Raw genomic sequence first — 22,421 nt, forward strand, 5'->3', positions numbered from 1 at the left:
ATATAAAGTTCAACAGACAAAACTAATCCAAGCAGTTAGAAAGATAGGGTTGTACATAATGACTGGGAAGGCCTGGGGGTGGGTGGGGCATGGTGGGGGAGGAAGGCTGGAATGCGATGAATACCACTTCTGGGATGCTGGTAGTGTTTATTTCTAGGTATTACTGGCTACTCAGATGTGTTTACTCTGTGTAAAGTCATCAAGCTATACACCAATGATTTGTGCACTTGTATACTTTAATTAAAATCTTAGATTAAAAAACCTAATAAAATTATTTTCACAATTTATATATGGTTATATATATGTACATATAATTATATGTAGACTTTTTAAAAGATTTTATGTATTTATTCATGAGAGACACACAGAGAGAGAGAGAGAGAGAGAGAGAGGCAGAGACACAGGCAGAGGGAGAAGCAGGCTCCATGCCAGTAGCCTGACGCAGGACTCGATCCGGGACTCCAGGATCGTGCCCTGGGCCAAAGGCAGGTGCCAAACCACTGAAACCACCCAGGGATCCCCTATATAGATTGTTTCTAATTCAAATGACCACTACTAATTTAATTTAAATGACCCACACATACTGCCACTCCTACACCCTCAAATTCTTTTTCTTCTCTCCGTCCCCTCCCAAAATTAGTCTTTTAAGAAAAGTTTTAGGGTCAGAAGTAGATTAGGAAAAACAATAAATGTGTAAGGTAAGCAATTCTTGCAAGATTCTTCTACCCTCTTCCTCCCCTACATGGTTATTTTGTCTCTGAGGAAGCATTCCTAGCCAAAAGGTCTTTGTTCAAATCACTTATTTTCTATCTCTTTTACTGGGTCTAAAATACCAAAATTTGACTAAGTGATCAGTTTCTTAAAAATGCAAACATACTTCAACTAGTTGTGTGTTTTGTTACACACAAATTAGTTCTGTGGCTACTTTTAACATAGGAAAATGAAGGGTTCCATAATTTCTTTTACCATGCAATCACTTTGCCAATAACACTCAATTTCAAAACAGAAGGTCTTCACCCGCTCCATTTCTTTCAAACACTTCTTCTTTGATCCTTTATCTCTGTCATGATACACACACCTGGAAGGATTTCTACTTTCCAATTGTTAAATTCTACATTACTTCTAATTTCCTTAGCCTGTTTTTTTCCCCCAAGTTTGTATGATTATGTGGGAAGAAACAAACACTAGTGACATATATATACCAACCCTGGCCAACTCAAAATATAACAGGTGAATAAAAAAGAGCTGTATGTTCTTCCTCTTCCCCACTTGCTTCCTCCTAAGTGACAGATTCTCATAAAGCCACATGGTCTTATACATACTATGTTAGACACTGTGGATGTAAGATACAAAATCAATACTTGAGTGTAAAAAAGAATTCTTATAACTACACTTAAGTCAAGAAATAATGCAAACCAGCAAAGGCTAAACTGATTTAAGTCCGTTATCAATACATGGTACTAAAGAAATACCAAAGACTGAACCCCTATACTAGTCAGTTAATTCCACTTTGAGGAAAAACTTTCAATAGTAAAAGAATATGACACAACCTAACTCAACCATTTGGAAAATGAATTTGTTGCACACTAGAAGAAAACAGTGAAGCTAAGATTTTCACTGTTACCAGAAAAATAATTTTTTTAAAGATTTTATTTATTCATTTGAGAGAGAGCAAGCGAGCGAGAGAGAGCGAGCAGGCACACACAAGCACAACCAGCAGGAGAGGGAGAGGGAGAAGCAGACTCCATGCTGAGCTGGGAACCTGACATGGGGCTCAATCCCAGGACCCCAATATCATGACCCAAGGCAAAGGCAGACACATAACTATCTGAGCCACCCTTGTGCCCCCCAGAAAAATAACTGTAAAGCACAGGTTATTACTCCATTTCTATACTCAATTTCAAAGCTTTCAGAAAACAGAAAAGTAGGCTCTCTTCATAAGAAAGATGAATGGTACCTCTTCTCTCATGAGATGCAGAAGTATTCCATAATGTTTTTTTTTTTTTTTTAGTTAAGATTTTATTTATTCAGATAGAAAGAGGCAGAGACACAGGCAGAGGGAGAAGCAGGCTCCATGCAGGGGCCTGATGCGGGACTCAATCCGGGCACCCCAGGATCATGACCTAAGCCGAAGGCATAAATTCAACCTGAGCCACCCAGGCATCCCTCCATAATATTTTTAAAGTTTTAGCCACCAGTTGAGAGATCAGTATTTAATCATTTTTTCTCCTTTTTGAACATGGTCACACAATTTTCCATTCATTAGACAGGCTAAACATTTAACAACTGGATCATTAGAAATTGGGGAGAGTAAGCAACTAACCTACAAAATTTACATTTGTTTTAATATACTATCTTATCTGGGATTTAAAAAAAAACCCACAATGTATTCATTTCAAAGTAAATATTTCTGATATCTCTTTAAATTAAATTACGTAAGGGAAGTTAGTTGGTTTCATTTCTCTATTTCCTAAGGATTAAGTTTATACACATTTCTTATATTAACCTAACATCTATTTTAAAAAAACTCAGGCTGTATATCTAAAGACATCAAGCTATGGTATCAAAAGGATATTTAGTTCACAAACCTGTCAAAATTACCATTGAAGTGTAATTTATTTCACATTTTTCCTTCCTGAAATAGTCTAGTCTATAACCATGAGCTAAAATGACTTAACACCTTTTATTCATAACTTACGAGTTATTCAAGGGAAATCTACCCCTCTTTGTACAATGAGTGCTTAGTGATCTCAACAAGCTGGAAAAACATGCTGGCCAATCAGTGCAATCTCTTCTGGAGACAAATCTACATTAGAGGTAAAATTATGATCAGAAGGTTACTTAGGAAATGTGAAAGCAGATGTTTAACAATCAATGGCATCAGACTACTGTCCCAGCCTTCAATAAAATAGAGGGGATAAGATAGGGGACAGATGTGCTTCAAGAGCTAGGTTATTCCCTCCCTCAAATGGGATGGAGATACTCTGCCAAATGCATTTTGTTATCTCTTGTTTATGGGAAGACTCAGCGATATAAATCAATTTTGAAATTCTTCTCTGTTTGCTATGAATATTCACTGCTGATTAATGTCCACCTTACAGAATTGTTAAGAGGGTTAAACGAGATAGTATATAAGCAAGTGTCTGGCATAGACTCTAGTACATAAGAGAAACAGAGACCTATGTTTATTATATTATTCCAAATACTTATTTTTTCTGTTTCCTCATTCCTCCCCTTTAAAGAGTATTTCAATTCGTTAGGTATAAAATTAATGACTTATAAATCAGTCTTTCTAAGGCCATATGAAGTCACCTACATTGCATTTTTATTTTTTGTTTTGTTTTTTAAAGATTTTATTTATTTATTCATGAGAGACAGAAAGAGGCAGAGACATAGGCAGAGGGAGAAGCAGGCTCCCTGCGGGGAGCCCAAAGCAGGACTCAATCTCAGAACCCCGGAGATCATGCCCTAAGCCACCCAGGTGCCCCCTAGATTGCATTTTGGGGTATGCTGGAAACTAACGAAACTCATACATATTTTATCTCTCGGGTTTAGTTTTATATACAACTGATTGCATTCCTTATTATTTTTAAAAACTGCCATTCACAAGTGCTAGATACTTAAATCTCTCGGCAAGAATTATTCCATAAAGCAAGTATTATCATCATCCTCATTTTAAAGATAATGAAGTAAGACTCCAGGAGTTTATACTGCTTGCCCCATGTCAAAAAGCCTGTTGATGGTATAGCAAGGATTAGAACCCCCATTTAAGTATCTGTATCCCTGAGCTCTATCATACTGTTCAACTGTCTCAACTCTCTATTTTGCTTTATAATTTTATTTTCAAAGGGTAATAACTGCAATTTGGGGGTACCCTGTTAGCAACCTCACATAAACTGGAATTCTCTGGAAGTTGAGAATGCAATGCAAAGGGCTGATTAAACTGGTAGTCTAAAACAAAATAACCCTTCAGAGACCAGTGGGACAAGATAGACACAAAATAAAAGTAACTTATTAGCTGGGAATAAACTGGGGGACAATAAGAAACCTCAAGCTGAAATAACTTACTATTACAGATTGTTTAGCTTCAAAATTAAGACAAACAGAGGGCGTGAGAGGGGCAGGGGGGACCCGAGAAAATATTAGCCTTGAATTCTGCCAAACAGAAGTCCAGGGGTCTTAACAGGTCAGGATCTACTGGTGATTCTTGCCTTACCTGGTAGGTCTCCAAGCTGGATGGCCTGTCCTTGGGTTTGCCAGAACTTCCAGTAAAGAAAGAGAAAAGCAGTATAGTGACAACCCATAGACCTCATCAGCACAAAGTTAACACTGGCATTGTCACTATCTCATTTCTAGCCCTTAAATAATCTGTAAGCTTTGAAAAAACAGGCTATCCTCCACCCCATCCCATACACATACACACACACACACACAAACTGGGTGGCATCTCTCCTTTAATGGATATAAATATTTTGAAGGTTTAGCTACCAGAATGGAGAATAGTGTCCCACAGTACTTAATTCCTAAAACAGGAAAAATCATGTCCCTTGTCCAGAACTCTTCTATCAAAAAAGGTTGCAGAAGTTCCTTATTCTTGTATTCTCTAAGTTCCTTATTCTGAAGAACCTGAAGGTAAAGTATCATGAGCTAGAATAAGCCCACAGAAAGTATGATTAGCATGCATGACTAGAACACTAAAGAGTTTCCAGGCTGCTGCATATTATAAATATGTAGCTCCATCAGGAATATTTCATGTACTACTATATGTATTCAATTACTTCAACAAGTTTAGTTAAAACAAAATCCTGTAATTCCAGGATCATAGGTGAGATTTTTATCCCACAAATACGAAATTTAAAAGACTGATGATTTTTTCACTCTATATGATTATTTCAGACTAGAAATTAATAGCAATACCTATTAATATATTGTATCCATTATATATATTTTTAAATATTTTATTTATTCATGAGAGACAGAGAGAGAAAGAGAGGCAGAGACACAGGCAGAGGGAGAAGCAGGCTCCATGCAGGGAGCCTGATGTGGGACTCGATCCCAGGTCTCCAGGATCATGCCCTGGGTTGAAGGCGGCGCTAAACCTCTAAGCCCCTGGGACTGCCCTGTATTCATTATATTTAACTATGAATTATTACATAGTTAAAATTTCAGCACTTCAAAAGAATCTTATGAATTTTCCAACCAGAAAAAGATTACATCTATTTTCAAAAACTTTCACATCAAGATTTTCAGTTGTCAAATTTCATCTTTTATTAAAACATAATAAATGAGAAACTAATAATAGTGATTGATTCCAGTAGGAGAATTTGGTATGTGAGGCAGTGTAGACAAGAAACTCCAGAATTTTTAATTATGTGCACTTATTACCTATTCAAAGTAATCAATTTTAACTACAAGCTAAAAGTGCTCAGCATACATAGCACTTCTGCAGGCTCCTAAGCTCTCCTACTTCTTCTAGAAAAAGACTACCAAAGAGGTATTAAGATATATTTAACAGAACAAGTTGCAAAAGCTAAATCCTTTTAGGATTTTTAAAAGTAAAAATAAAAAATCTAACCCCATACTACTTTCAGATTCATTGAACCTGAAATATATTATCAAAACAAAATAACACAAATTATTTTGTGAGCACAAATTATTTGTGGAACACAAATGTTCCACTTATATATGTGGAACACAAATTATTTTCTAGTAGTTTAAAGTGATATGTGAAATCCTAAACTCTGGAACTTACACTAAAAGACCAAAACACATAATGATTAGTATTGCATCTTAAGACAGTAGGCCATTTCAGATAACATGAGTGAAAACAGCATTCTTTGAAACACCCAAGGCAATTATTTCCCTATGTGGGTCATAAGTTATTCTCCCCCATGGAAGGCTCTAAAATGTCTTCGTAAGAATTCACTCTTTAAGACTGTTTCTCTCTACTTCAAATATTGGCTATTGCATATGCAAGGAAGTGTGTGTGTGTGTGTGTGTGTGTGTGTGTGTGTGTGTTTAAGGACATATCAAGGAAGTTTTTAGATCAATTACTTTGTGGGTGAATAAGCAACTAAAAATCAGCTGACAAAATTTTTGCTTGAAAAATCTTGTAACTATTCTATTACCACTACAAAGGCAAAAGTCCATCCTTTATATGAAATATAAGACTGAATTAACTTGTCTTAAAAAAAATTGAGACTTCAATTCCTGACCAGGAAAGCTGTCTGACCCACTATTATGTAACTCTATCCAAACTCTAATGCAAGTGTTACATATCCATTAAGAGTTAGTTAAAAAAAAAAAAAAAAAAGTAAAACACACGTGTTAGCTGTAGTTCCTTAATTACCTTGTCAAAGTTATGAAACCCAGCATATCCTTAAACAAACAACAAAACCTCTCCCACCCAAATGAGAAATAGTGACACTTTGTATGCTCCATAAAACTTTTAAAATAAAGAGTTTTCCTTTTGGCTAACTTCTGATCATTATGTAAACTGTACCTTTTTAAAAAAGTAATCAAATTGCCAATTTTTTGAAGAATTACATATTTTACATGAAGCTGGCAAAAACTTTATTAGTCTTTTAATTTATCTTAATGTTTATTTTAAAGCCATTTATTTGCCCTCTAAAAGACCCACAGCATTTCCCTGAAGGCTAATCAGTAAGTTCTTTTCCCCTCTGTGCCAACATAGAATCTCCAGAAGAGTTTCTCCCAGCTGCAGCAAAGGAGCGATTCTACACTGCATCTGATTTACTATCTGGTTAGGTACATATTGAAATCTTGATTTCATGAACATCTTTGTCAGTCAGCTTATACACATGAATGAAAAGAAAACTGACACTCTGCCATGCCAATGCCAACAACCAAGTCAATTTACTTCAAAAGGAAACAGACTTTAGTAACTGATAATTCACACAAATGAAGAAAAGCACCCAAGATAAAAGCACTTCAACTAAGTTTGAAATCACACACATTGTGAAAAGAAGATTCAGAATAAATATTTTAAAATACACAATGAGACTAAATTAAGTTTGGCCAAACAGATTTGACTCAGCCCTAATGGTCTGAACAAATCAGTACATCTTGAAAACGCTTACTTTACTTCTAGCAAACGAATCCTTACTACGCTAGGATTTCAATCTAGTGTCACTGTTTTCTCAAAAAATTTTTATACAACATAGAGTGGAAGTAGTCTTAAGTGTTACTTGAATGGAACACAGGAAAACCCTGATATGCAAATGTGAAAGGAAATGATGAAACTAAATATTTTCAATTTATTAAAAAAAAAAAGGTAAATGTATCAAAGAATCATTAAAACACAATTGCCAATAATGTTACACAAGACTTCTAACTGGCTTGAAACATCACATTCTTTCCAGCAACATATAGCAAAGGACTCAAGGACTATCGGTAACAGTGACTAGTGAAAACCCTTTGAACTATTTTTCAGATTATCATCTCTCTCTTTCATTTAAGTATTTTTATCAAGTACAACACTGAAACAGATTTTAAGGAAAGAATGTATGATTTTTAAAAGGCATTTAATCTCAATCCCCTTGATCAAAGGAGGTGTGACAACCAACGCATGTAAAATTAACCTTAATCCGCCAACGAAAACACGCAAAATGTCTCCTAACAATTCCCCTCCTCCTTAAAACAACAACCGTACACATAAATATGGTACTGACCTCCACCCCCGCGGAGAGCAGCTAATTAATAAAGAGAATAGTTACGTCTGGAGACCGAGGTGCAACACTCTACCTCATAAACCTCCCCCAAATAACCACATCGTCAAAGTAGAACTGAACATTATTTTTGCTAAACCAAGAATCCAACCCCCCGGAGCCTCAGCCCTCAGACAATGGTGGTTACCAGACAGAGCTGCACAGTTGGGTCCAAATGACACATTTCGCTAGGCCTTGGACACGGCACACACTCACTCTCTCCCTAGGGGCCGGTTCCCAGCAAGGGGCGTTCAGACCCCACCGGGAGACGGAGGGGCTGGCGCAGCGGCGCAGGGGTTCGCTGGGGGGAGGACGGGCGAGAGGGGTGGTCGGGAGGGCGGAAGGGTAACTGCACTGCACGCGAGGGAGGGGGCTGGAAATGGCCGATGGGTCCTATATTTATTTATTTAAAGGTCTCGATTTAACGGGTCCTTTCCCAGGGGTTCTGTAACTAAAGCCAAACTGCGCAGCAAACACTGTGGGGTTGGGAGAGGAGTCGCGGCTCCCCCTACCCCGTGACCAGGGAGGGGGGTGGGGGAAACAAGTTCCCCGGCCAACACCACAGACCACTCGGATTCCCCCCCCCCTTCCCCCTCCTCCACAGGAAGGGGGAGGCTAAACAGAGAAAAGGGGGAAAAACAAGTTCCCCAGCCAGCCCCACCGCCCGATCACTCCCAGTTGTCCCCCCCCCCCCACACACACACCTTCTGTTATGAAGGGGGAGGCAAACCGTGGAAGGCAGCAGAGAAGGGGGAAATCCCACCCTCTGCCTCCCCCGCCCCAGCCACCGACAGACTCCTGCGGGGTCCGTGAGCCAGGCGAGAAGCCAAGGGATGGGTGGGGGTAGAGGGTGCCGAGCCCCCGCAACCAAACAAAGCGCGGCCTGAGCGAGAGCCCGGGCGGGTGGGGAAGCCGCGGCTTTTCCTGCCGGCCGGGGCCGGGGCCGGGGCCGGGGCCGGGCTCGGGGCCGCGGCCGGGGCCCGGGCCGGGCTGACACTGCGGCACCGGGGGACCCGCCTCCGCTCGGCCGCCGTCTCCCACCCCCGGGGGGCGCACAGGCCTCCCTCCCCGCGGGGCCCGGCCGGCCGGCGCCCGAGCCGGCGGGCGGCGGGGAGTGAGCGCGGCCTTACCCCGCTCGCCGGCGTTGTTCCGCTCCTGAGGCAGCGGCGGAGGCGGCGGTGGCGGCGGCGGAGGCTGCTGCTGCTGCTGCTGCGGCGGCGGCGGAGGCTGCTGCGGCTGCTGCTGAGGCGGCTGCGGCGGCGGCTGCTGCGGGGGCTGCTGCTGCTGTTGCTGCACCGGGCGCGGCCGCGACACTCGCCTGGGTCTCCGGTTGGCGGCTCGGACGGAGTTCATTTGCCGGGCTGAGGTGGCGGCGTTGGCGGAGGGACACACACACACACACACACGCACACGCACGGCGAGCTCCGGGCCGGAGCAGGGGGTGGGGGGGGGGGAGGAAGGAAAGGGGGCGAGGGGAAGGGGAGACGGGAAGGGCGGAGGGGGCGAGCGAGACCCCGAGCGGAGAGAAAGGCCCGCGGAGACAGACCGAGAGCGAGCGCGGCCGGCCGGGCGGGCCTGACGCACGGGGAAGGCCGAGGCGGCCGGGCGGGGCGGCCGCGAGGGACGGAGGCAGGAGACGGGCAGAGCGAGGGGAAGAAAGAAAGGGCGTCCGCCCGCCCGGGGATCCCGAGGCGAAGCGCGGCGTCGGCGGGTGAGGAGACAGACTCCGGGCCCGCCGACTCCCGAGCGGCGTCTCCGGCGGCGGGGGGAGTGGGCGGGCGGGCGGGCGGGCGAGGAAGGGAGAAGGAGGAGAAGAGAGGGAGAGAAGGGAGGGAGGGAGCGGGGGGCGCCCGGCTCTCTCTTTTTTTTCCTCTTCCTCCCCCCACACCCCCTGAAAGAGATTTCTGTGAGGAATTTTTCTCTCTTTCTTCGGCCTCTTCTCTCTCCTCCCCCCCTTCTCTCCTCGGCGAAGGGGAAATGAGTGTGAAGGGAGGAGATAGAGGGAAAAAGAGGCGTCGTCGTTCCTCCTCCTTAAAGGAACCTTTCCTCCTCCTCCTCCTCCTCCTCCTCCTCAACCCCGTCGCCGCTGCTTCTGCTGCTGCTCCGTGGCAGGAGGAGCCATTGACACCGCCGGAGCCTCCACTCGCCCAGTGGGTCCCTCCCCGCCGCGGGGCTGGCCGGGGGCGCGGGGGAGGGCCGCGGGGCGGCGGGGGGAGGGGCGAGGGGGCGGGGCCGCGGGGAGGCGGGGATTCCAGCCAGGCAGCCAATGGGGGGCGCCCGTACAGCCACCGGCCAATGGGGCCCCCGCTCTTATGGCGCAGGCCCTTCCTTCAACGCCCTGTTTCCTCTCTCGGGTTTCCTCCCTCCCTCGCCGAGGAGGGGGAAGGAGGGAAGAGGGAGTGTGGTGGGGCGGGTGATAATGGGGAGGTATCAGGGCATATAATAGAGCGGGGGGTGGGCGCCGAGAGCGCTAGTGCGTAGCGACGGTTCTCGGAGAGGAGGTGCTCGGAGGGAAGGGCGGGGGCTGCTGATGTAATGGGGAGAAGTGATTAATCCTTCGGTTCGCCTTTTCGGTTCTCCCCCCTCCGCCCCACCGCCACCTTCACCCGATTTTTTAAGCAGAAGAGAGAGAGAGAGAGAGAGAGGAGAGAGGAAAAAAAAAAAAAAAGTGGAGCCAGGGAGCCGATCCTGGGTAACTCGGCGTTTTCGGCAGTGGGTAGGTTCACGGCGTGAGCTGTAGGGAGCGCTAGAGAGTCCGTTGCCCTTTAGCCCAGCTGAGGGTATCTGCAAGCCCCGGAGCTCCGGTTCCCCGGGCTTTCAGCTGGAAACCCGAGTTGGGAGTTACTTTCCTGATCGCAGTCTGACAAGAGTCGCCCGAGTCTTGGAAAGGTTTCGGTAAACAGGCACTTAGACCTCGGGTCGGCTTATTTCTTGGGAACGTGGTCTATGTAATAACGATCAGGAAAATAATTTGTGAGGAAAGGGAGGGATTATAAATGCGCTGAGGTTAGGATTGTTTATGTGATTTTAAATGTTTTTAAATTTATTTATTTATTTATTTATTTATTTATAGATCCTACAAACTCAAAGGAAGAGAAACACCCCCCCCCCCAAGAGGAATTATCTTCCGTATCTGGTCCCCTCACCATAATCTGTCCCCAAGGAAAACGCGTTTTGTTGTTGTTGTTGTTGTTGTTGTTTTTGGTTTTTTTTTTTTTTTTTTTTTTTTTATTCCCTAGCTTTTGTCGTGAAGACGGAAAAAGTACCCTTTCTCACTTGGCTCCGGCTCTCCCTTTTGTTTTTTCATTTTATGTAGGTGGCAAAACAGTTTACCTGATTCTCCAGTCTTCAGACCTTTGGGTGACTTCTCTCTTATTTGAGTTTGATCGATTGCTGTCTAGGCGTGAGATGGGTAATTAAAGAGGTTACAAAGTATGATAAAGTAAGGCTGAGAGGCGGACAGGTGTGTACTTGGGGGGGGGGGGGAGGGGGGAAGGGCAAGGAGAGAGGATCCCGCACTGTGCTGGGTGTTTGAGTCCCTGGTTTGATTCTGTGACTCTAGGCAAATTACCTTTATAGAGAATGAGGGTTCCTCACCTTTTAATATGAGTTTATTTTGGATTACATAATCCTGTTTTCAATTTTTAAAAAACATTCTGTAATTTTGAGATGATCTCTCTCTGGTCCTAAAAATGTTGAAACTTAGATCTCTAAGTTTCCTTAAGTATCCAAAAATATTTGAGGAAGGGGGCTGTTAAAAAACAACTGAAGAACTCCGGATTTTCATGGTTGTTAGCCAGGTGCCAATGGGTAAAATTTTAGTTTTGGCTCAAGTAAATAATGGAGTGGGTGGAAGAAAATTACTTGCTATTATACATAGAAGTGGATCCATAATTCTGATTTTTCCAAGAATTTATTTTTTTATTCAACAAGCACGGTTCCTTCTGTTCCATCTGCATTCCTATGTAAGGTGCTATGGGAAGTACCAAAACTAAAAAGAAAAGGCAAACTCTTAGGCATAAAGCATTTGTAATTTGGCACAGCAGAGGCGAAGATTTACTTACACTAAGTCATATGTACAAAGAAAATGTAGCTTGTTTATTTTTTATAAGGTTTAACCTTCTCGAGTCTCCACATTATCTCTCTCTTAACATAAATGTTGAGTCTTTGAGATTTTATTTCCCCACCTCCCTCTCATTCCAAGATATATATGGGGGTTGAGGGTTGCTGTATAAGGTGAATAGATTTCATATCTTTGGCATCCTAGATATTTGAGTTTATTAGGACAGCTCTCTGGCCTGTGGCAGTAAGATGCCTTGTTCTAATAAAACCAGCATATTATGACGATTTTCTGATAGGTGAAAGTAAAGTGTCTTGAGAGAGGAAGTGTCTTTTTCTAATTTACACAGTGACTAATGGGTTGGTAGCAGCCCTGAAGAATGGGAAGGCTGACATGGCATCAGGGAAGCCACGCTTGCCCCTCCTGGTGTTATCCACTGCTATGGAGTGGATGCCATGGTCTGAAAGCAGGACTGAGAGCCTCAGAGGCGAAATTGTTCATTACTGGATTTTTCTGAGATACCATGCAGTTTCCTTTACTGGAGTACATACATGAGTCGTATTTACTGCACCTGGGTACTGACTGACCCTAGGTCTCTGCAGGTCTGTTGATTCTCACAGTGCCACTCGCTTTTCTCCCTGATATATACGGGAACTTCTAGAGTCCCTGAAGACCACATGTAGGCCAGGAGCCTTGCTTTGGGCTTCTCTATTGAGCCATTTCCCTCTGCCAACATCGCATTATTCTCCCTACATCATATTGGACATGCCTTCAAACTCTCAGCGGAGTTTCTATAGGATTCAGCCTTTCACAGGAATGCTCAGGGAAGCAAACCACTATCCCCAGGTTTCCTTGGATTTCCCCAAATCTATATGAACTATATACCTTCACCTATATACCTCCAATTGTAGCTTCTACCCTAAGAACGGGTGGAAGGTAAGCACACTGGGTCTGATTATCTCTTCCTTGTACTCCTCTCCTTTCCATCATCCCTCAGGGCTACGGGAGACGAATTTTCCTACTTGTAATGTCAGGAGCTTTCCTTAATGTGCCATATCCTCTTCATTCTTGTGATGGCATCTGCTCTGCTCCCTTTCTTGGAGCCGTGATGGCTGATGGAGTGCAAGAGAGAAACTAGTTTAACGGTAATGGAACATCTATCGGGAGATAACAAAAAATATTATCCTAGCCCCATATCAGCCGTTCCCACATATTTTTAGTCTATATTGCCGGATTAAACATTAGAATCTTCTTTGTGCGAAAATGTTCAAAGCCATCTTAAAATTGTGGAGCTTGGGAGTTGTAGGAATAGGCCTTGGAGATCATTTAATTCTCATTCCTGTATTTGACAGACTGGGAAACTAAAGTTCAAAGAAGTAAGGTGACAAAACCAAATCCCCTAACTACTTAGTGGCAAAGTTACCATCTGCCAGTACAGTGCCCATTCCATTCACAGGTACTTATAGGCTCAATTCTTCCATTAAAAACTCCACAAATATTCCAGACAGTGTTATCCATTGCCACATCCACCTGTGTTAGTAAATAATCCTGTCAATTAGCTATTATAGAAATTATGTGTGACAGAAAACAGGAGAAAAACATAAAGGGGCTTTTTTATTTGGGATGGGAGTCTCCCAGAACGAGTGCAGTATACACTTAGCATAATTTCAGAGGACTAAATTCCCTCAGGGTTTGCTCTCTCTTCAAGAACATTTGTGTTTGTTTTTCTCAACTAATTACTGGTGCTTAACAGGTTATGTACTTAAAATTATTTGTTAAAAAAAACTATCACAATAGGAGTATGGAAAAAAATAAGCCCTGTAATCATTTTAATACCTGGCAGGTGATATTTACTGTGATTTTTTTTTTTAATGGAAATTTTTACCATGTCAAAGATTCAGCCTCTCTTTCTTTTTTTTTTTCAGCCTCCCTTTCCTCTGTCATTCCATCATCTAGTCCCAAGCCATCAGCACTCAGTTACATAAGACACCTCAGAGCTGCTCACTCCTTTTATGTCATTTAGGAAATTAGTTTGATCTGAATATGGTTTTCCTGAAGGAATAACCAGCTGTTTAAAATATCCTTGTTAGAGTATGAATGACTTATCTCACTAAGCTGCAGAAATTCATTCTTTAGCACATGCTCAGATAATTTTTTATCAGTTAGGCAGTGAAAATTAACTTGGAACTAAGGATTTAAATTTAATGTATATGTGGGAAAACCTGGTAAGCATGCCATCCAATGATACTTATAATAGAGGTTATCTTTAAAGAGTTACAGATTTGAACTTTAATACCCTCCCCTGTGGAATAATAGAGACATAGCACTCTTAAAAAATTAATAATGTGCAAGATTTAGGGTGGGCTGTGATAGACAGTTGTAAATCTTTATTGTTGCTTTTTCAAAGCAGAACCGAATTTCCAAGCATTGAGAGAAGATGAAGCCAAATGATAGAAGTGTATTATGGAAGAACTGGTAGGTGACCAACATGTGGGCAGATGTCAGAGAGGAGGACAAACAGGGAGCCCTGCCACTTACTGGCCATCTGGATTTGGGTAAATTAATTTACCCTCTTTGTGGCTTAGTTTTCTGCATCTCTAAAATGGGGGTGAAATAGTCCTTATTTCATGGGATTGTTGTGAGGACTAACTAAATCAGTACCTATAGTATGCTGAGAATGGTGCTTGGTGCATAGTGCAGGGCTCAGTAAACTATCAGCCACTGTTGCTATTGCCATTGGTGCTGGTATTATTTCAGTCCTTACTTGATGACTTTCAAAACTACACAGAGATGGGATGCCTGGGTAGCACAGTCAGTTAAGCATCTGACTCTTGGTTTCTGCTCAGGTCGTGATTTTGGGGTTGTGAGATCAAGCCCCTCATTGGGCTCCACACTGAGGAGGAAGTCTGCTTGAGATTCCCTCCCTCTCCCTCTATCCTGTTACCCCCCATTTATTTAACAAGAAATAAAATCTTGAGAAAAAAAAAACTACGCAAACATTATATGTAGGGAAGTGAGTAAGGTACTTGTTGTCTAGGCACTAGGAAACGTGCCTAGAAAATGAATATTACTAGAAATATTTTTACAAGTTACATGCAAGATAACACCAAAGGGAAGAGTTGGGCAGACCAACAGCAGGTGAAGATCAGGCATGAGTTGGTGGGAGACCTCCCTGTGGGATTTCTCCGCTCAGGCAGTATTTGAACTGAGCATCTTATGGCAGATGCAGAATGCTCTGGCATTTTTTTCACTATGGGAACCTCTCAAGTGAAAGTCTAAGGATTGGTGAGGAAACGAATGCATAGGCCTATAAAGAAAAAGAAAAGACAGCACTTGGAGGTTCATCTGTGTTAGTGGAAGAATTGGCTGTGTTTAAGTAACAGGTTAAAATTTTAAAACTTACTTGGGCCTCCTTGAAAGGAATAGGGAGGATAAAAAGACATGGAACAGGAGCAGAGAAAGAAAAGGCAGAAATTAATACACGAAGTAGTATAAGTTACTCAAGGACTGAAGAATCTGAAAGCTGGAGGAAGTGGGGTTTTGGAGAGGAGCACATGTCAGAGGATATATTAGACCCCTCTGCAATCCTGAGATTATCACTTTTGGAAGCATCAATAGAAGCTTCAGATTCAGGAATCTGTGGAGAGTAATAATCCAGCTAAGATACATTTCAGGATCTTGCCAGCAAGGTCAATAGATCTAAGGACTTCTAGAGTAGGAAACAGGGCAGCAGCTGTGTCATCAAGTTTAAGAAGTCTTGGGCCTGGAGTGGACAAATGCAGGGAAGATCAGCTGCAAGGCTACAAGCATTGGACTACAGGATTACCTATTCAAAATGTGGGGTGCTGTGTTCACATGTGGAGAAGTAAACTCACTTGTTAGAGACCTGGCTCCATTTGATGTTGGCCTTTCAGGCTAGAAACACCAGACTCCTAAAGGAAATAGAAGAAATAGAAGAGCTCAAAACACTTGAAGGATACCAAGAGAAAGAAGATTTGCGCGTGATCTAGACATCAGAGGTGCTGCCACTGAAAACCTAGGTATCTCTTTGTACCTAATTGGGCTCTCTGTCCCTTCTTTTCTTTTTTTTTTTTTTTAAGATTTTGTTTATTTATTCATGAAAGTCACACACAGAGAGGCACAGACACAGGCGGAGGGAGGGGCAGGCTCCATGCAGGGAGCCCTACAGGGCCGGGTCTCCAGGATCAGGCCCCGGGGGTGAAGGCAGCACTAAACCGCTGGAGCCACCTGGATGCCCTCTCTGTCCCTTCTTGAATGAATGCCTGGCAAGGGTGAGGATGACTCTTAGACCAATCAGACCACATCGGTCAGTTGTGGTCAATTGGTTGGGGGGAAAGGGGAGTCCATAGAAAAAGTTAGATTTTTTTTGAGCAGAAGGAGGAAGATGTATAGGAAGTCATCTATGTCCTTATAAAAGGATCCTGTGTCATAGTTAATGTCTTGTTTGGAAGTTTCTCGCAACTGAATTTAAATTTACATGTAGCAGTTGGAAAACTAACCTGTTCTAGAAGGCATCCCTGCGAGGCGGAAACCAAGACATTGTTCTTTGTCCTTGGCTTCCCTTGCATATGCTGCCCCCCCCACACACACACACACCTACCCCCCAAAACTCAGTCTGCTGCCATCACTTCACTGGGTCTTAGGAACATCATTTTGTTTGCAAAATGCTGCTGGCTACAAAAGTCACAGTTGCTTCTACATTTGTGGGACTTTGTGAGAGATTTGGGTGGGTTCCTGCATTTCAAAGGTGCAGAAGGCTCAAGGCTCATCCTGGTACCTGGTCAGGAAGGTGGACTAGTGCTCAGCTATTCATAACCTCCTCTCTATAAGTCTTGTTCTTATCCTCACTCCTACTCTTCTTTCTTCTGGCATAGGTGAGGGGGTCACAGGATATAGATTTGGGGTTGGAAAGGCAAGAGACCTCACTTAGACCTCCCTGTCTCTATTGGCCTTGATCCAAGCTTTGAGTTTGGGCATTCGCCTGCTTACTAATAAAAAGCTCATTGGGGCATAGACCCAAGTCTGCATGTTCCCTTAGGTAAGTTGATCAGCAGAAGAGGTAGGGATAGCAATTGAATTTGGAATTCTACCCCCAATTTCCCAATTTTTAACACTGTTTTGTGGGACAGATGGTTATTTTCTACATCTTAAAGCCATGAATTTGTCTTACAAGATGTTGCCTAGCTCAGAAATTCCCAAAAGAAAAATGAAAAAAAGAACAAGAACTTCAGAAAAGTTAGAACTGTTTTTGTGACATATAAGCTAGAAAAAAACAAAAAAAGTATATTAAAAATATATATAAAAATATTTTAAAAAATATATGTTGAGCAAGATCCTGTAGTTGTAATTTACCTTGATGCTTGATGAGTAACTATTGCTGTTCAAGTTATAAACGAATGAAAAATGTGAACTGAAAGACAATTCCAAATAAGTGGAAATATTGTTAGATTCAACACGTAATAAATTCTTTATTTTAACTATAAAGAGCTATACATTTTATATTAATAGAAAATGAATTTCTCTCTGCCCTCAGCTATTTAAAGAATATTGGTTTGAAAGGGTGCCAGATGATTCCTTTCCCCAGGGCTCCCATATGACTCGAGCCAGTCCTTTCTCAGCCTATCTATCATTTATCTAATGTTGCTTTGTTTGTACCACCTACTACACAGCCCTCAGATTCCATGAGTCCTTTTGAAAAGACAGGTTATTACAAGGAGTGGTGGGGGTGGAGAGGATGAGGGTAAAAATTGTGAAGATAAGGAGACTGACTCCACACCTATTAGAACAGCCAAAATCCAAGAAGCTGACCACACCAAATGCTGGTGATGTGAGGAGCAACAAGAACTCTTGTATATTGCTGGTGGGAGTGCAAAATGGTGCAGTAACTTCAGAAAACAATTTGGTGATTTCTTACAAAACGAAACTTACTCTTACTACAGGATGCAGTAATCACACTCATTGGTATTTACCCAAAGGAATTGAAAACCTATGTCTACACCAAAATTTGCACACAGATGTTTATAGCAGGTTAATTCATAATTGCCAAAACTTGGAAGCAACCAAGATGTCTTTCAGTAGGTGAATGGATGAATGAACATCTACATAATGGAATATTATTCAGCACTAAAGAGAAATGAGCTATCAACCCATGAAAAGACATAAAGGAAACTTACATGCATATTACTAAGTGAAAAAAGCCAATCTGGAAAATCTATGTACTGTATGAGTCCAGCTATATGGCATTCAGGAAATGGCAAAACTGTGGAGACTACTGATCAATGGTTGCCAGGGGTTAAGGAGAAGGGAGGATTTGATAGGCAGAGCACAGAGGAGCATTTTTGGACAATAAAACTACTCTGTGTGATACTATATCATTATCAATTTGTCTAAACCCATAGAATGTATAACACCAAGAGTGAACCCTAATGTAAACTGTGGACTTTGGGTGATTATATCATTATAGGTTCAGCAATTGTAACAAATGTCTCACCACTCTGGTGGGGCAGGTTATGCATGTGTATGGCAGGGGACATATGAGAAATATCCTACTTTCTGCTCAATTTTCCTGTGAACCTAAAACTGCTCTAAAGAAATAAAGTCCATTAAAAGCACACACAAACTGTTTCTTTTAAAGAAAAAAATAAGTTTTCTGTTTTATTTTCCAAAACCCTGTATTGCCAGTCTGCCTACCCATATGATGGACATTCACTCCCTAAATGCTGCTTTAGAGGGAGAAGGGTGATAAGCCTCATACATGCATCAACCGTATCAAATGACCTTGGCTTTATGAAACTCCTGCCTCTGTCATATTTCTTTTCAGTATGCAGTGAATCATTGAAGTCAGCACTTAAATTTATATGAAATAATTATTGAGAAAATGTTAGTATTTTTGTTCACTACACAACTGGAGAAGAGGCCTTGGCGTGCAGGTCCAGGTTTTGGGGTGTGAAAACAATGGAGAGTTACCCAATCCATTCTCATAACTTCCCTTCCCCCACTTCAAGAGAGCCTCTGACACTGCAAAAATTTATACTTACGGAAATTGAAAATTAAGGAACTGATCTTTTTGTATAAGTTAAACCCTCCAAGCTACTACTTACCTAGGATCACAAATGAAAAGAGTCAGACTTTTGAAAATAAACAGAATCAACAGATTAAACACCCTTGAGTTCTAATAACCCTAGTTAAAAACCCTTAGTTAAAAAGTAAACAATTAAGAGATACTCATCAAAGGTGGATAGCTTTTAGCAAAGAAGCTTGTAATTTTTTTTTTTTTTTTTAAGGGAAACTCTACTTGGAATCCATCTTGTCCTAACAAGAAGGTAATAGAGCTCTCCAGTCATTACAAACCTCATTTAAAGAACCAGGCCCCACCACAGGATGTCTCCCTTTTGATATAGATCAACTTTATTATGTGACTTATTTTAATGAATGCATAGAATTGAAGGTATTTTTTGTTTTAGAATATAGTTTGTTATTAGTCTTCAGGTCAAAAGTCCTTTGAGAAATAAGTGGGCAGGACAAGAATTTTTCACCTACAAACCAGGGTTGGGTGAGCAAATACAAACCAGATTATTTTTGAAGTGTCCACTCATGAGATCCCTTTCAAACCTTACTTCTTGAACCTAAATAGTTTTCCTTATTCCCTTGATTTCTACCTCTAGTGTCCAACCTTTAATGATTTGGATTCTGATCACCTTACCATGTATCCTGTTTGTTGGATGTGCACCTCCCAAGATTCTAATCTGGACCCTGGGCTGATAATTTGACCAAGACTTCCTGTTTCCTTGCTTGATAATTTAATCTGGCACTGTAATGAAATAGAAAAAAAACTAGGTTTGCAGTCACACAGCTTTGGTTTACATCCTGAATATACCACTAAATGTGGTCTGATTTGGGTAATGCACCTTTTTGAGGATCAATTTCCTTTGTGGAAAAATGAGGATATTAACACCCACCTCAAAATATGATTATGATTGGAAGTAGATAGTGGTAATGGTTGTATTACATTGTGTCACTGAATTGTACACATAAAGAAGGTTAAAATGGGAAATTTTATATGTATTTTGCCACAGTTGTAAAAAAAAAGAAAAGAAAAATATGGTTGTAAAAATTAGCCTGTGGAACACACATTGCAATGCCTAGCACATAGTAGGGTCTCAACAAATAATAACTGTATGGCATAGAATATTTTATGTTGCAAGTACCAAAAAAGCACAACTGGTTTAACCAAGGGAATATTCATGAAATTGAAAAGTCCAGAGATAGGGTAGACTTTTTTGGATTCATTTATGTCACTAAAGATTGTTTAAGTCTTTAGTCACTGAGGGTTGTTTCTATCTTTCCATTCTGCCTTCTGCATCACCAGCTTTATCCTAAAATCAGCAACTCTCATGAACACAAGATGGTTACCTACAACAGCTCCAAAAAGTACATGTTCCCTCATCCACATCTAGAGCAAATGAATTAGTCCCAGCAGCCCCGCAAGTATCCTGATATTCACTTGCTTGAATCACATGCCTGCCCTGGAACCAAAAGTCGTGCATGGGAAGATGGAATGTGATGGTTGGTTTCAACTAACCAGGCAGTGGGTCAGCTTCCCTGGAAGCACCTGGGCTGCATGGGGAGAGGCAGATTCCTCAAATGACAATCAAGAGACTGTGGAAGAGAGAAAGCAGAGCTTAAGACACTAAAGAGACTACCAACAAAAGTACATTTTGTAGCTATTATCATTATTATTGGCTTTCTTGGCTCTTAGCCCTTGGCTCTTGGCTATTTCTTTGGAAATCATTAAAAAAAAAAAACAGTAAGATCTTATTTTGAGTAAGTGTATTCTTTCTAGCAAAGGAAGATCAATAAGTATAAAGGTAAGTTTAATGTAACGGCCATTAGGAATCTGGAACACCAGCCAAACAAGCAGCAAAATGCATTGAATAAAGATGTCTATCAGGAACAAATGTCAGAGATGGAGAGCAAGGAGGAAGCTAGATGGTAACTTGCCCAAGTGCCCAACCCAGAGGGTGAGATTAGTTACCGGGCTACTCTTTACTGGTGCCAGGTTAGAAGCCCATGACATAGGTCGGGACAAGAGCGGTATTCCCCAAAGCAGAGTTGCGAGAAGAAAAATCTAATTAAAACCCAATTTTTACTGCTCTGCCTGTGCCTTTGCAGCCACTATCTGCCCCTCTGTAAGATTCCTCTCTTTTTGATCCAGCCCCCATCTAATGACTCACTGATTTCTGCCAATTTTATTTCTGTCCCTTCTGCCAAGAAGGCTCTCCCGCATTCCTTTGCTGCATTTCATCTGGCTAATTTCTACTTACTGGTTAAGACTTTAAACTGTGTCTTTTCTTCCCAGGAAGGCCTTCCAGTGCACCACTGCTGCCCCACCGCCCACCCCAAGACACACGCCACTGGCTGATTAAGGTAACCCTGATTGGTACTCACTGCCTGTAATCAATACACAGTATGTATCAACACATAGTAGTAGCTTAATGACCTGTTTATCTGTCTGGTCCCGACCCCTGACCACTCTCCCCGTACCACATTAAAGCTTCTGAAGAGTAAGGACTTTATCTTAGTCATCTTGAGTTCCACGATGTCCAGCACAGTGGCTGGCACATAGTAAGGGTAGTTCAATGAATCAAAGAGGCAGTGCCTTCGGTGACACATAAAAACCAAAGTGTTCTCCCTACCTAGATAGGAGTTGAGAATGAGGAATATGGAGCCACAGAGATGTTTTGTACAGTTTGTACCCACTTAGACTTTGAAAGTTATGAAGGCAGAATCAAAATTTTCAAGAAAGTCCAGAATACCTCTTTTTCCTTTTCTAGTCTCGATCTTCAAACGCTGTTCCCTTTCCCAAAGTGTTAAAAGATATTTATTTTTTCTAGTCACATAGTGTTCACAATTTTTATGTTGTTTTTTTTTCCCCAGAGAATAAGGATGAGATTATTACATGAAAGTGACCATTATAATAGTTCAGACTTATAAACACTAGTTATTGGCATTTACGGAGTGAGGCAAGCCACCTGAACAAAATACCAGGTACTCAGTAAACTTACTGAAATACCTCATTCTGGTTACAAAGAGCTCATATGACCTTTATGTAAGGAATTTGTTTACTGTTTAATTTATTTTTCCATTTTGAAATAGAGATTCATCCATTATAGGAAAGGAGCCAATTATTGGGTAAACACAGTAACACCTAATGACTATACCCTCTGGTATTTAGTCTCAAAACATTTTATGTTTCTTAGCATGCAGAATTAAAAGTATTTTAACATTACACTAAAATGAGATTAAATATAATTTTTAACGTTCCAGGAGGTTGAATACTCAGCCGTTTATCAAGCAGGCTTGCTGAAATGTCTTGTGCTTTGCCTGGTGGTTAGGTTTTCATAAGAACCTAAGGGAATAAGTTACAGAACTGAGATCTGTTACAGAACTGAGATCTGGCCCTGACAACTTCTTCTTGGTTTCTGGTTATTTAGGCTTATTTAGAGGCAAAGCCAGCCCCAGGCAAGTTTCCTAATGTAATGTGTCTTTACACACTATTCCTGCATGACCCATCACTGCCTTCAAGTCCCCTTCTCCCTACTCTTGGTGTCCTT

General features: G+C 41.8%; 1 protein-coding gene and 1 long non-coding RNA gene across 34 annotated transcripts in view; one reads left to right on the top strand and one right to left on the bottom strand.

Annotated features, from left to right (window-relative positions):
* FBXO11 (F-box protein 11) overlaps positions 1–8,983 on the bottom strand; it is an 87,310-nt gene extending 78,327 nt beyond the window's left edge. Inside the window, exon 1 of the mRNA XM_038551237.1 lies at positions 8,858–8,983. The gene's annotated coding sequence lies outside the window, so the exon portion shown is untranslated. The remainder of the gene's footprint in view (positions 1–8,857) is intronic.
* Positions 8,984–10,196: 1,213 nt separating this feature from the next.
* LOC102155569 overlaps positions 10,197–22,421 on the top strand; it is a 72,900-nt gene continuing 60,675 nt past the window's right edge. For 6 of the 33 annotated variants that reach the window (XR_005365928.1, XR_005365929.1, XR_005365919.1 and 3 more), the window contains exons 1-5: positions 10,450–11,139; positions 12,785–12,932; positions 14,198–14,342; positions 15,702–15,827; positions 21,167–21,234. This is a non-coding gene — a long non-coding RNA (uncharacterized LOC102155569). The other 27 variants (XR_005365924.1, XR_005365932.1, XR_005365933.1 and 24 more) reach the window with 19 other exon arrangements.

The sequence above is a fragment of the Canis lupus genome, chromosome 10 (assembly GCF_011100685.1).
Source record: "Canis lupus familiaris isolate Mischka breed German Shepherd chromosome 10, alternate assembly UU_Cfam_GSD_1.0, whole genome shotgun sequence".
NCBI classification, from domain to species: Eukaryota; Metazoa; Chordata; class Mammalia; order Carnivora; family Canidae; genus Canis; species Canis lupus.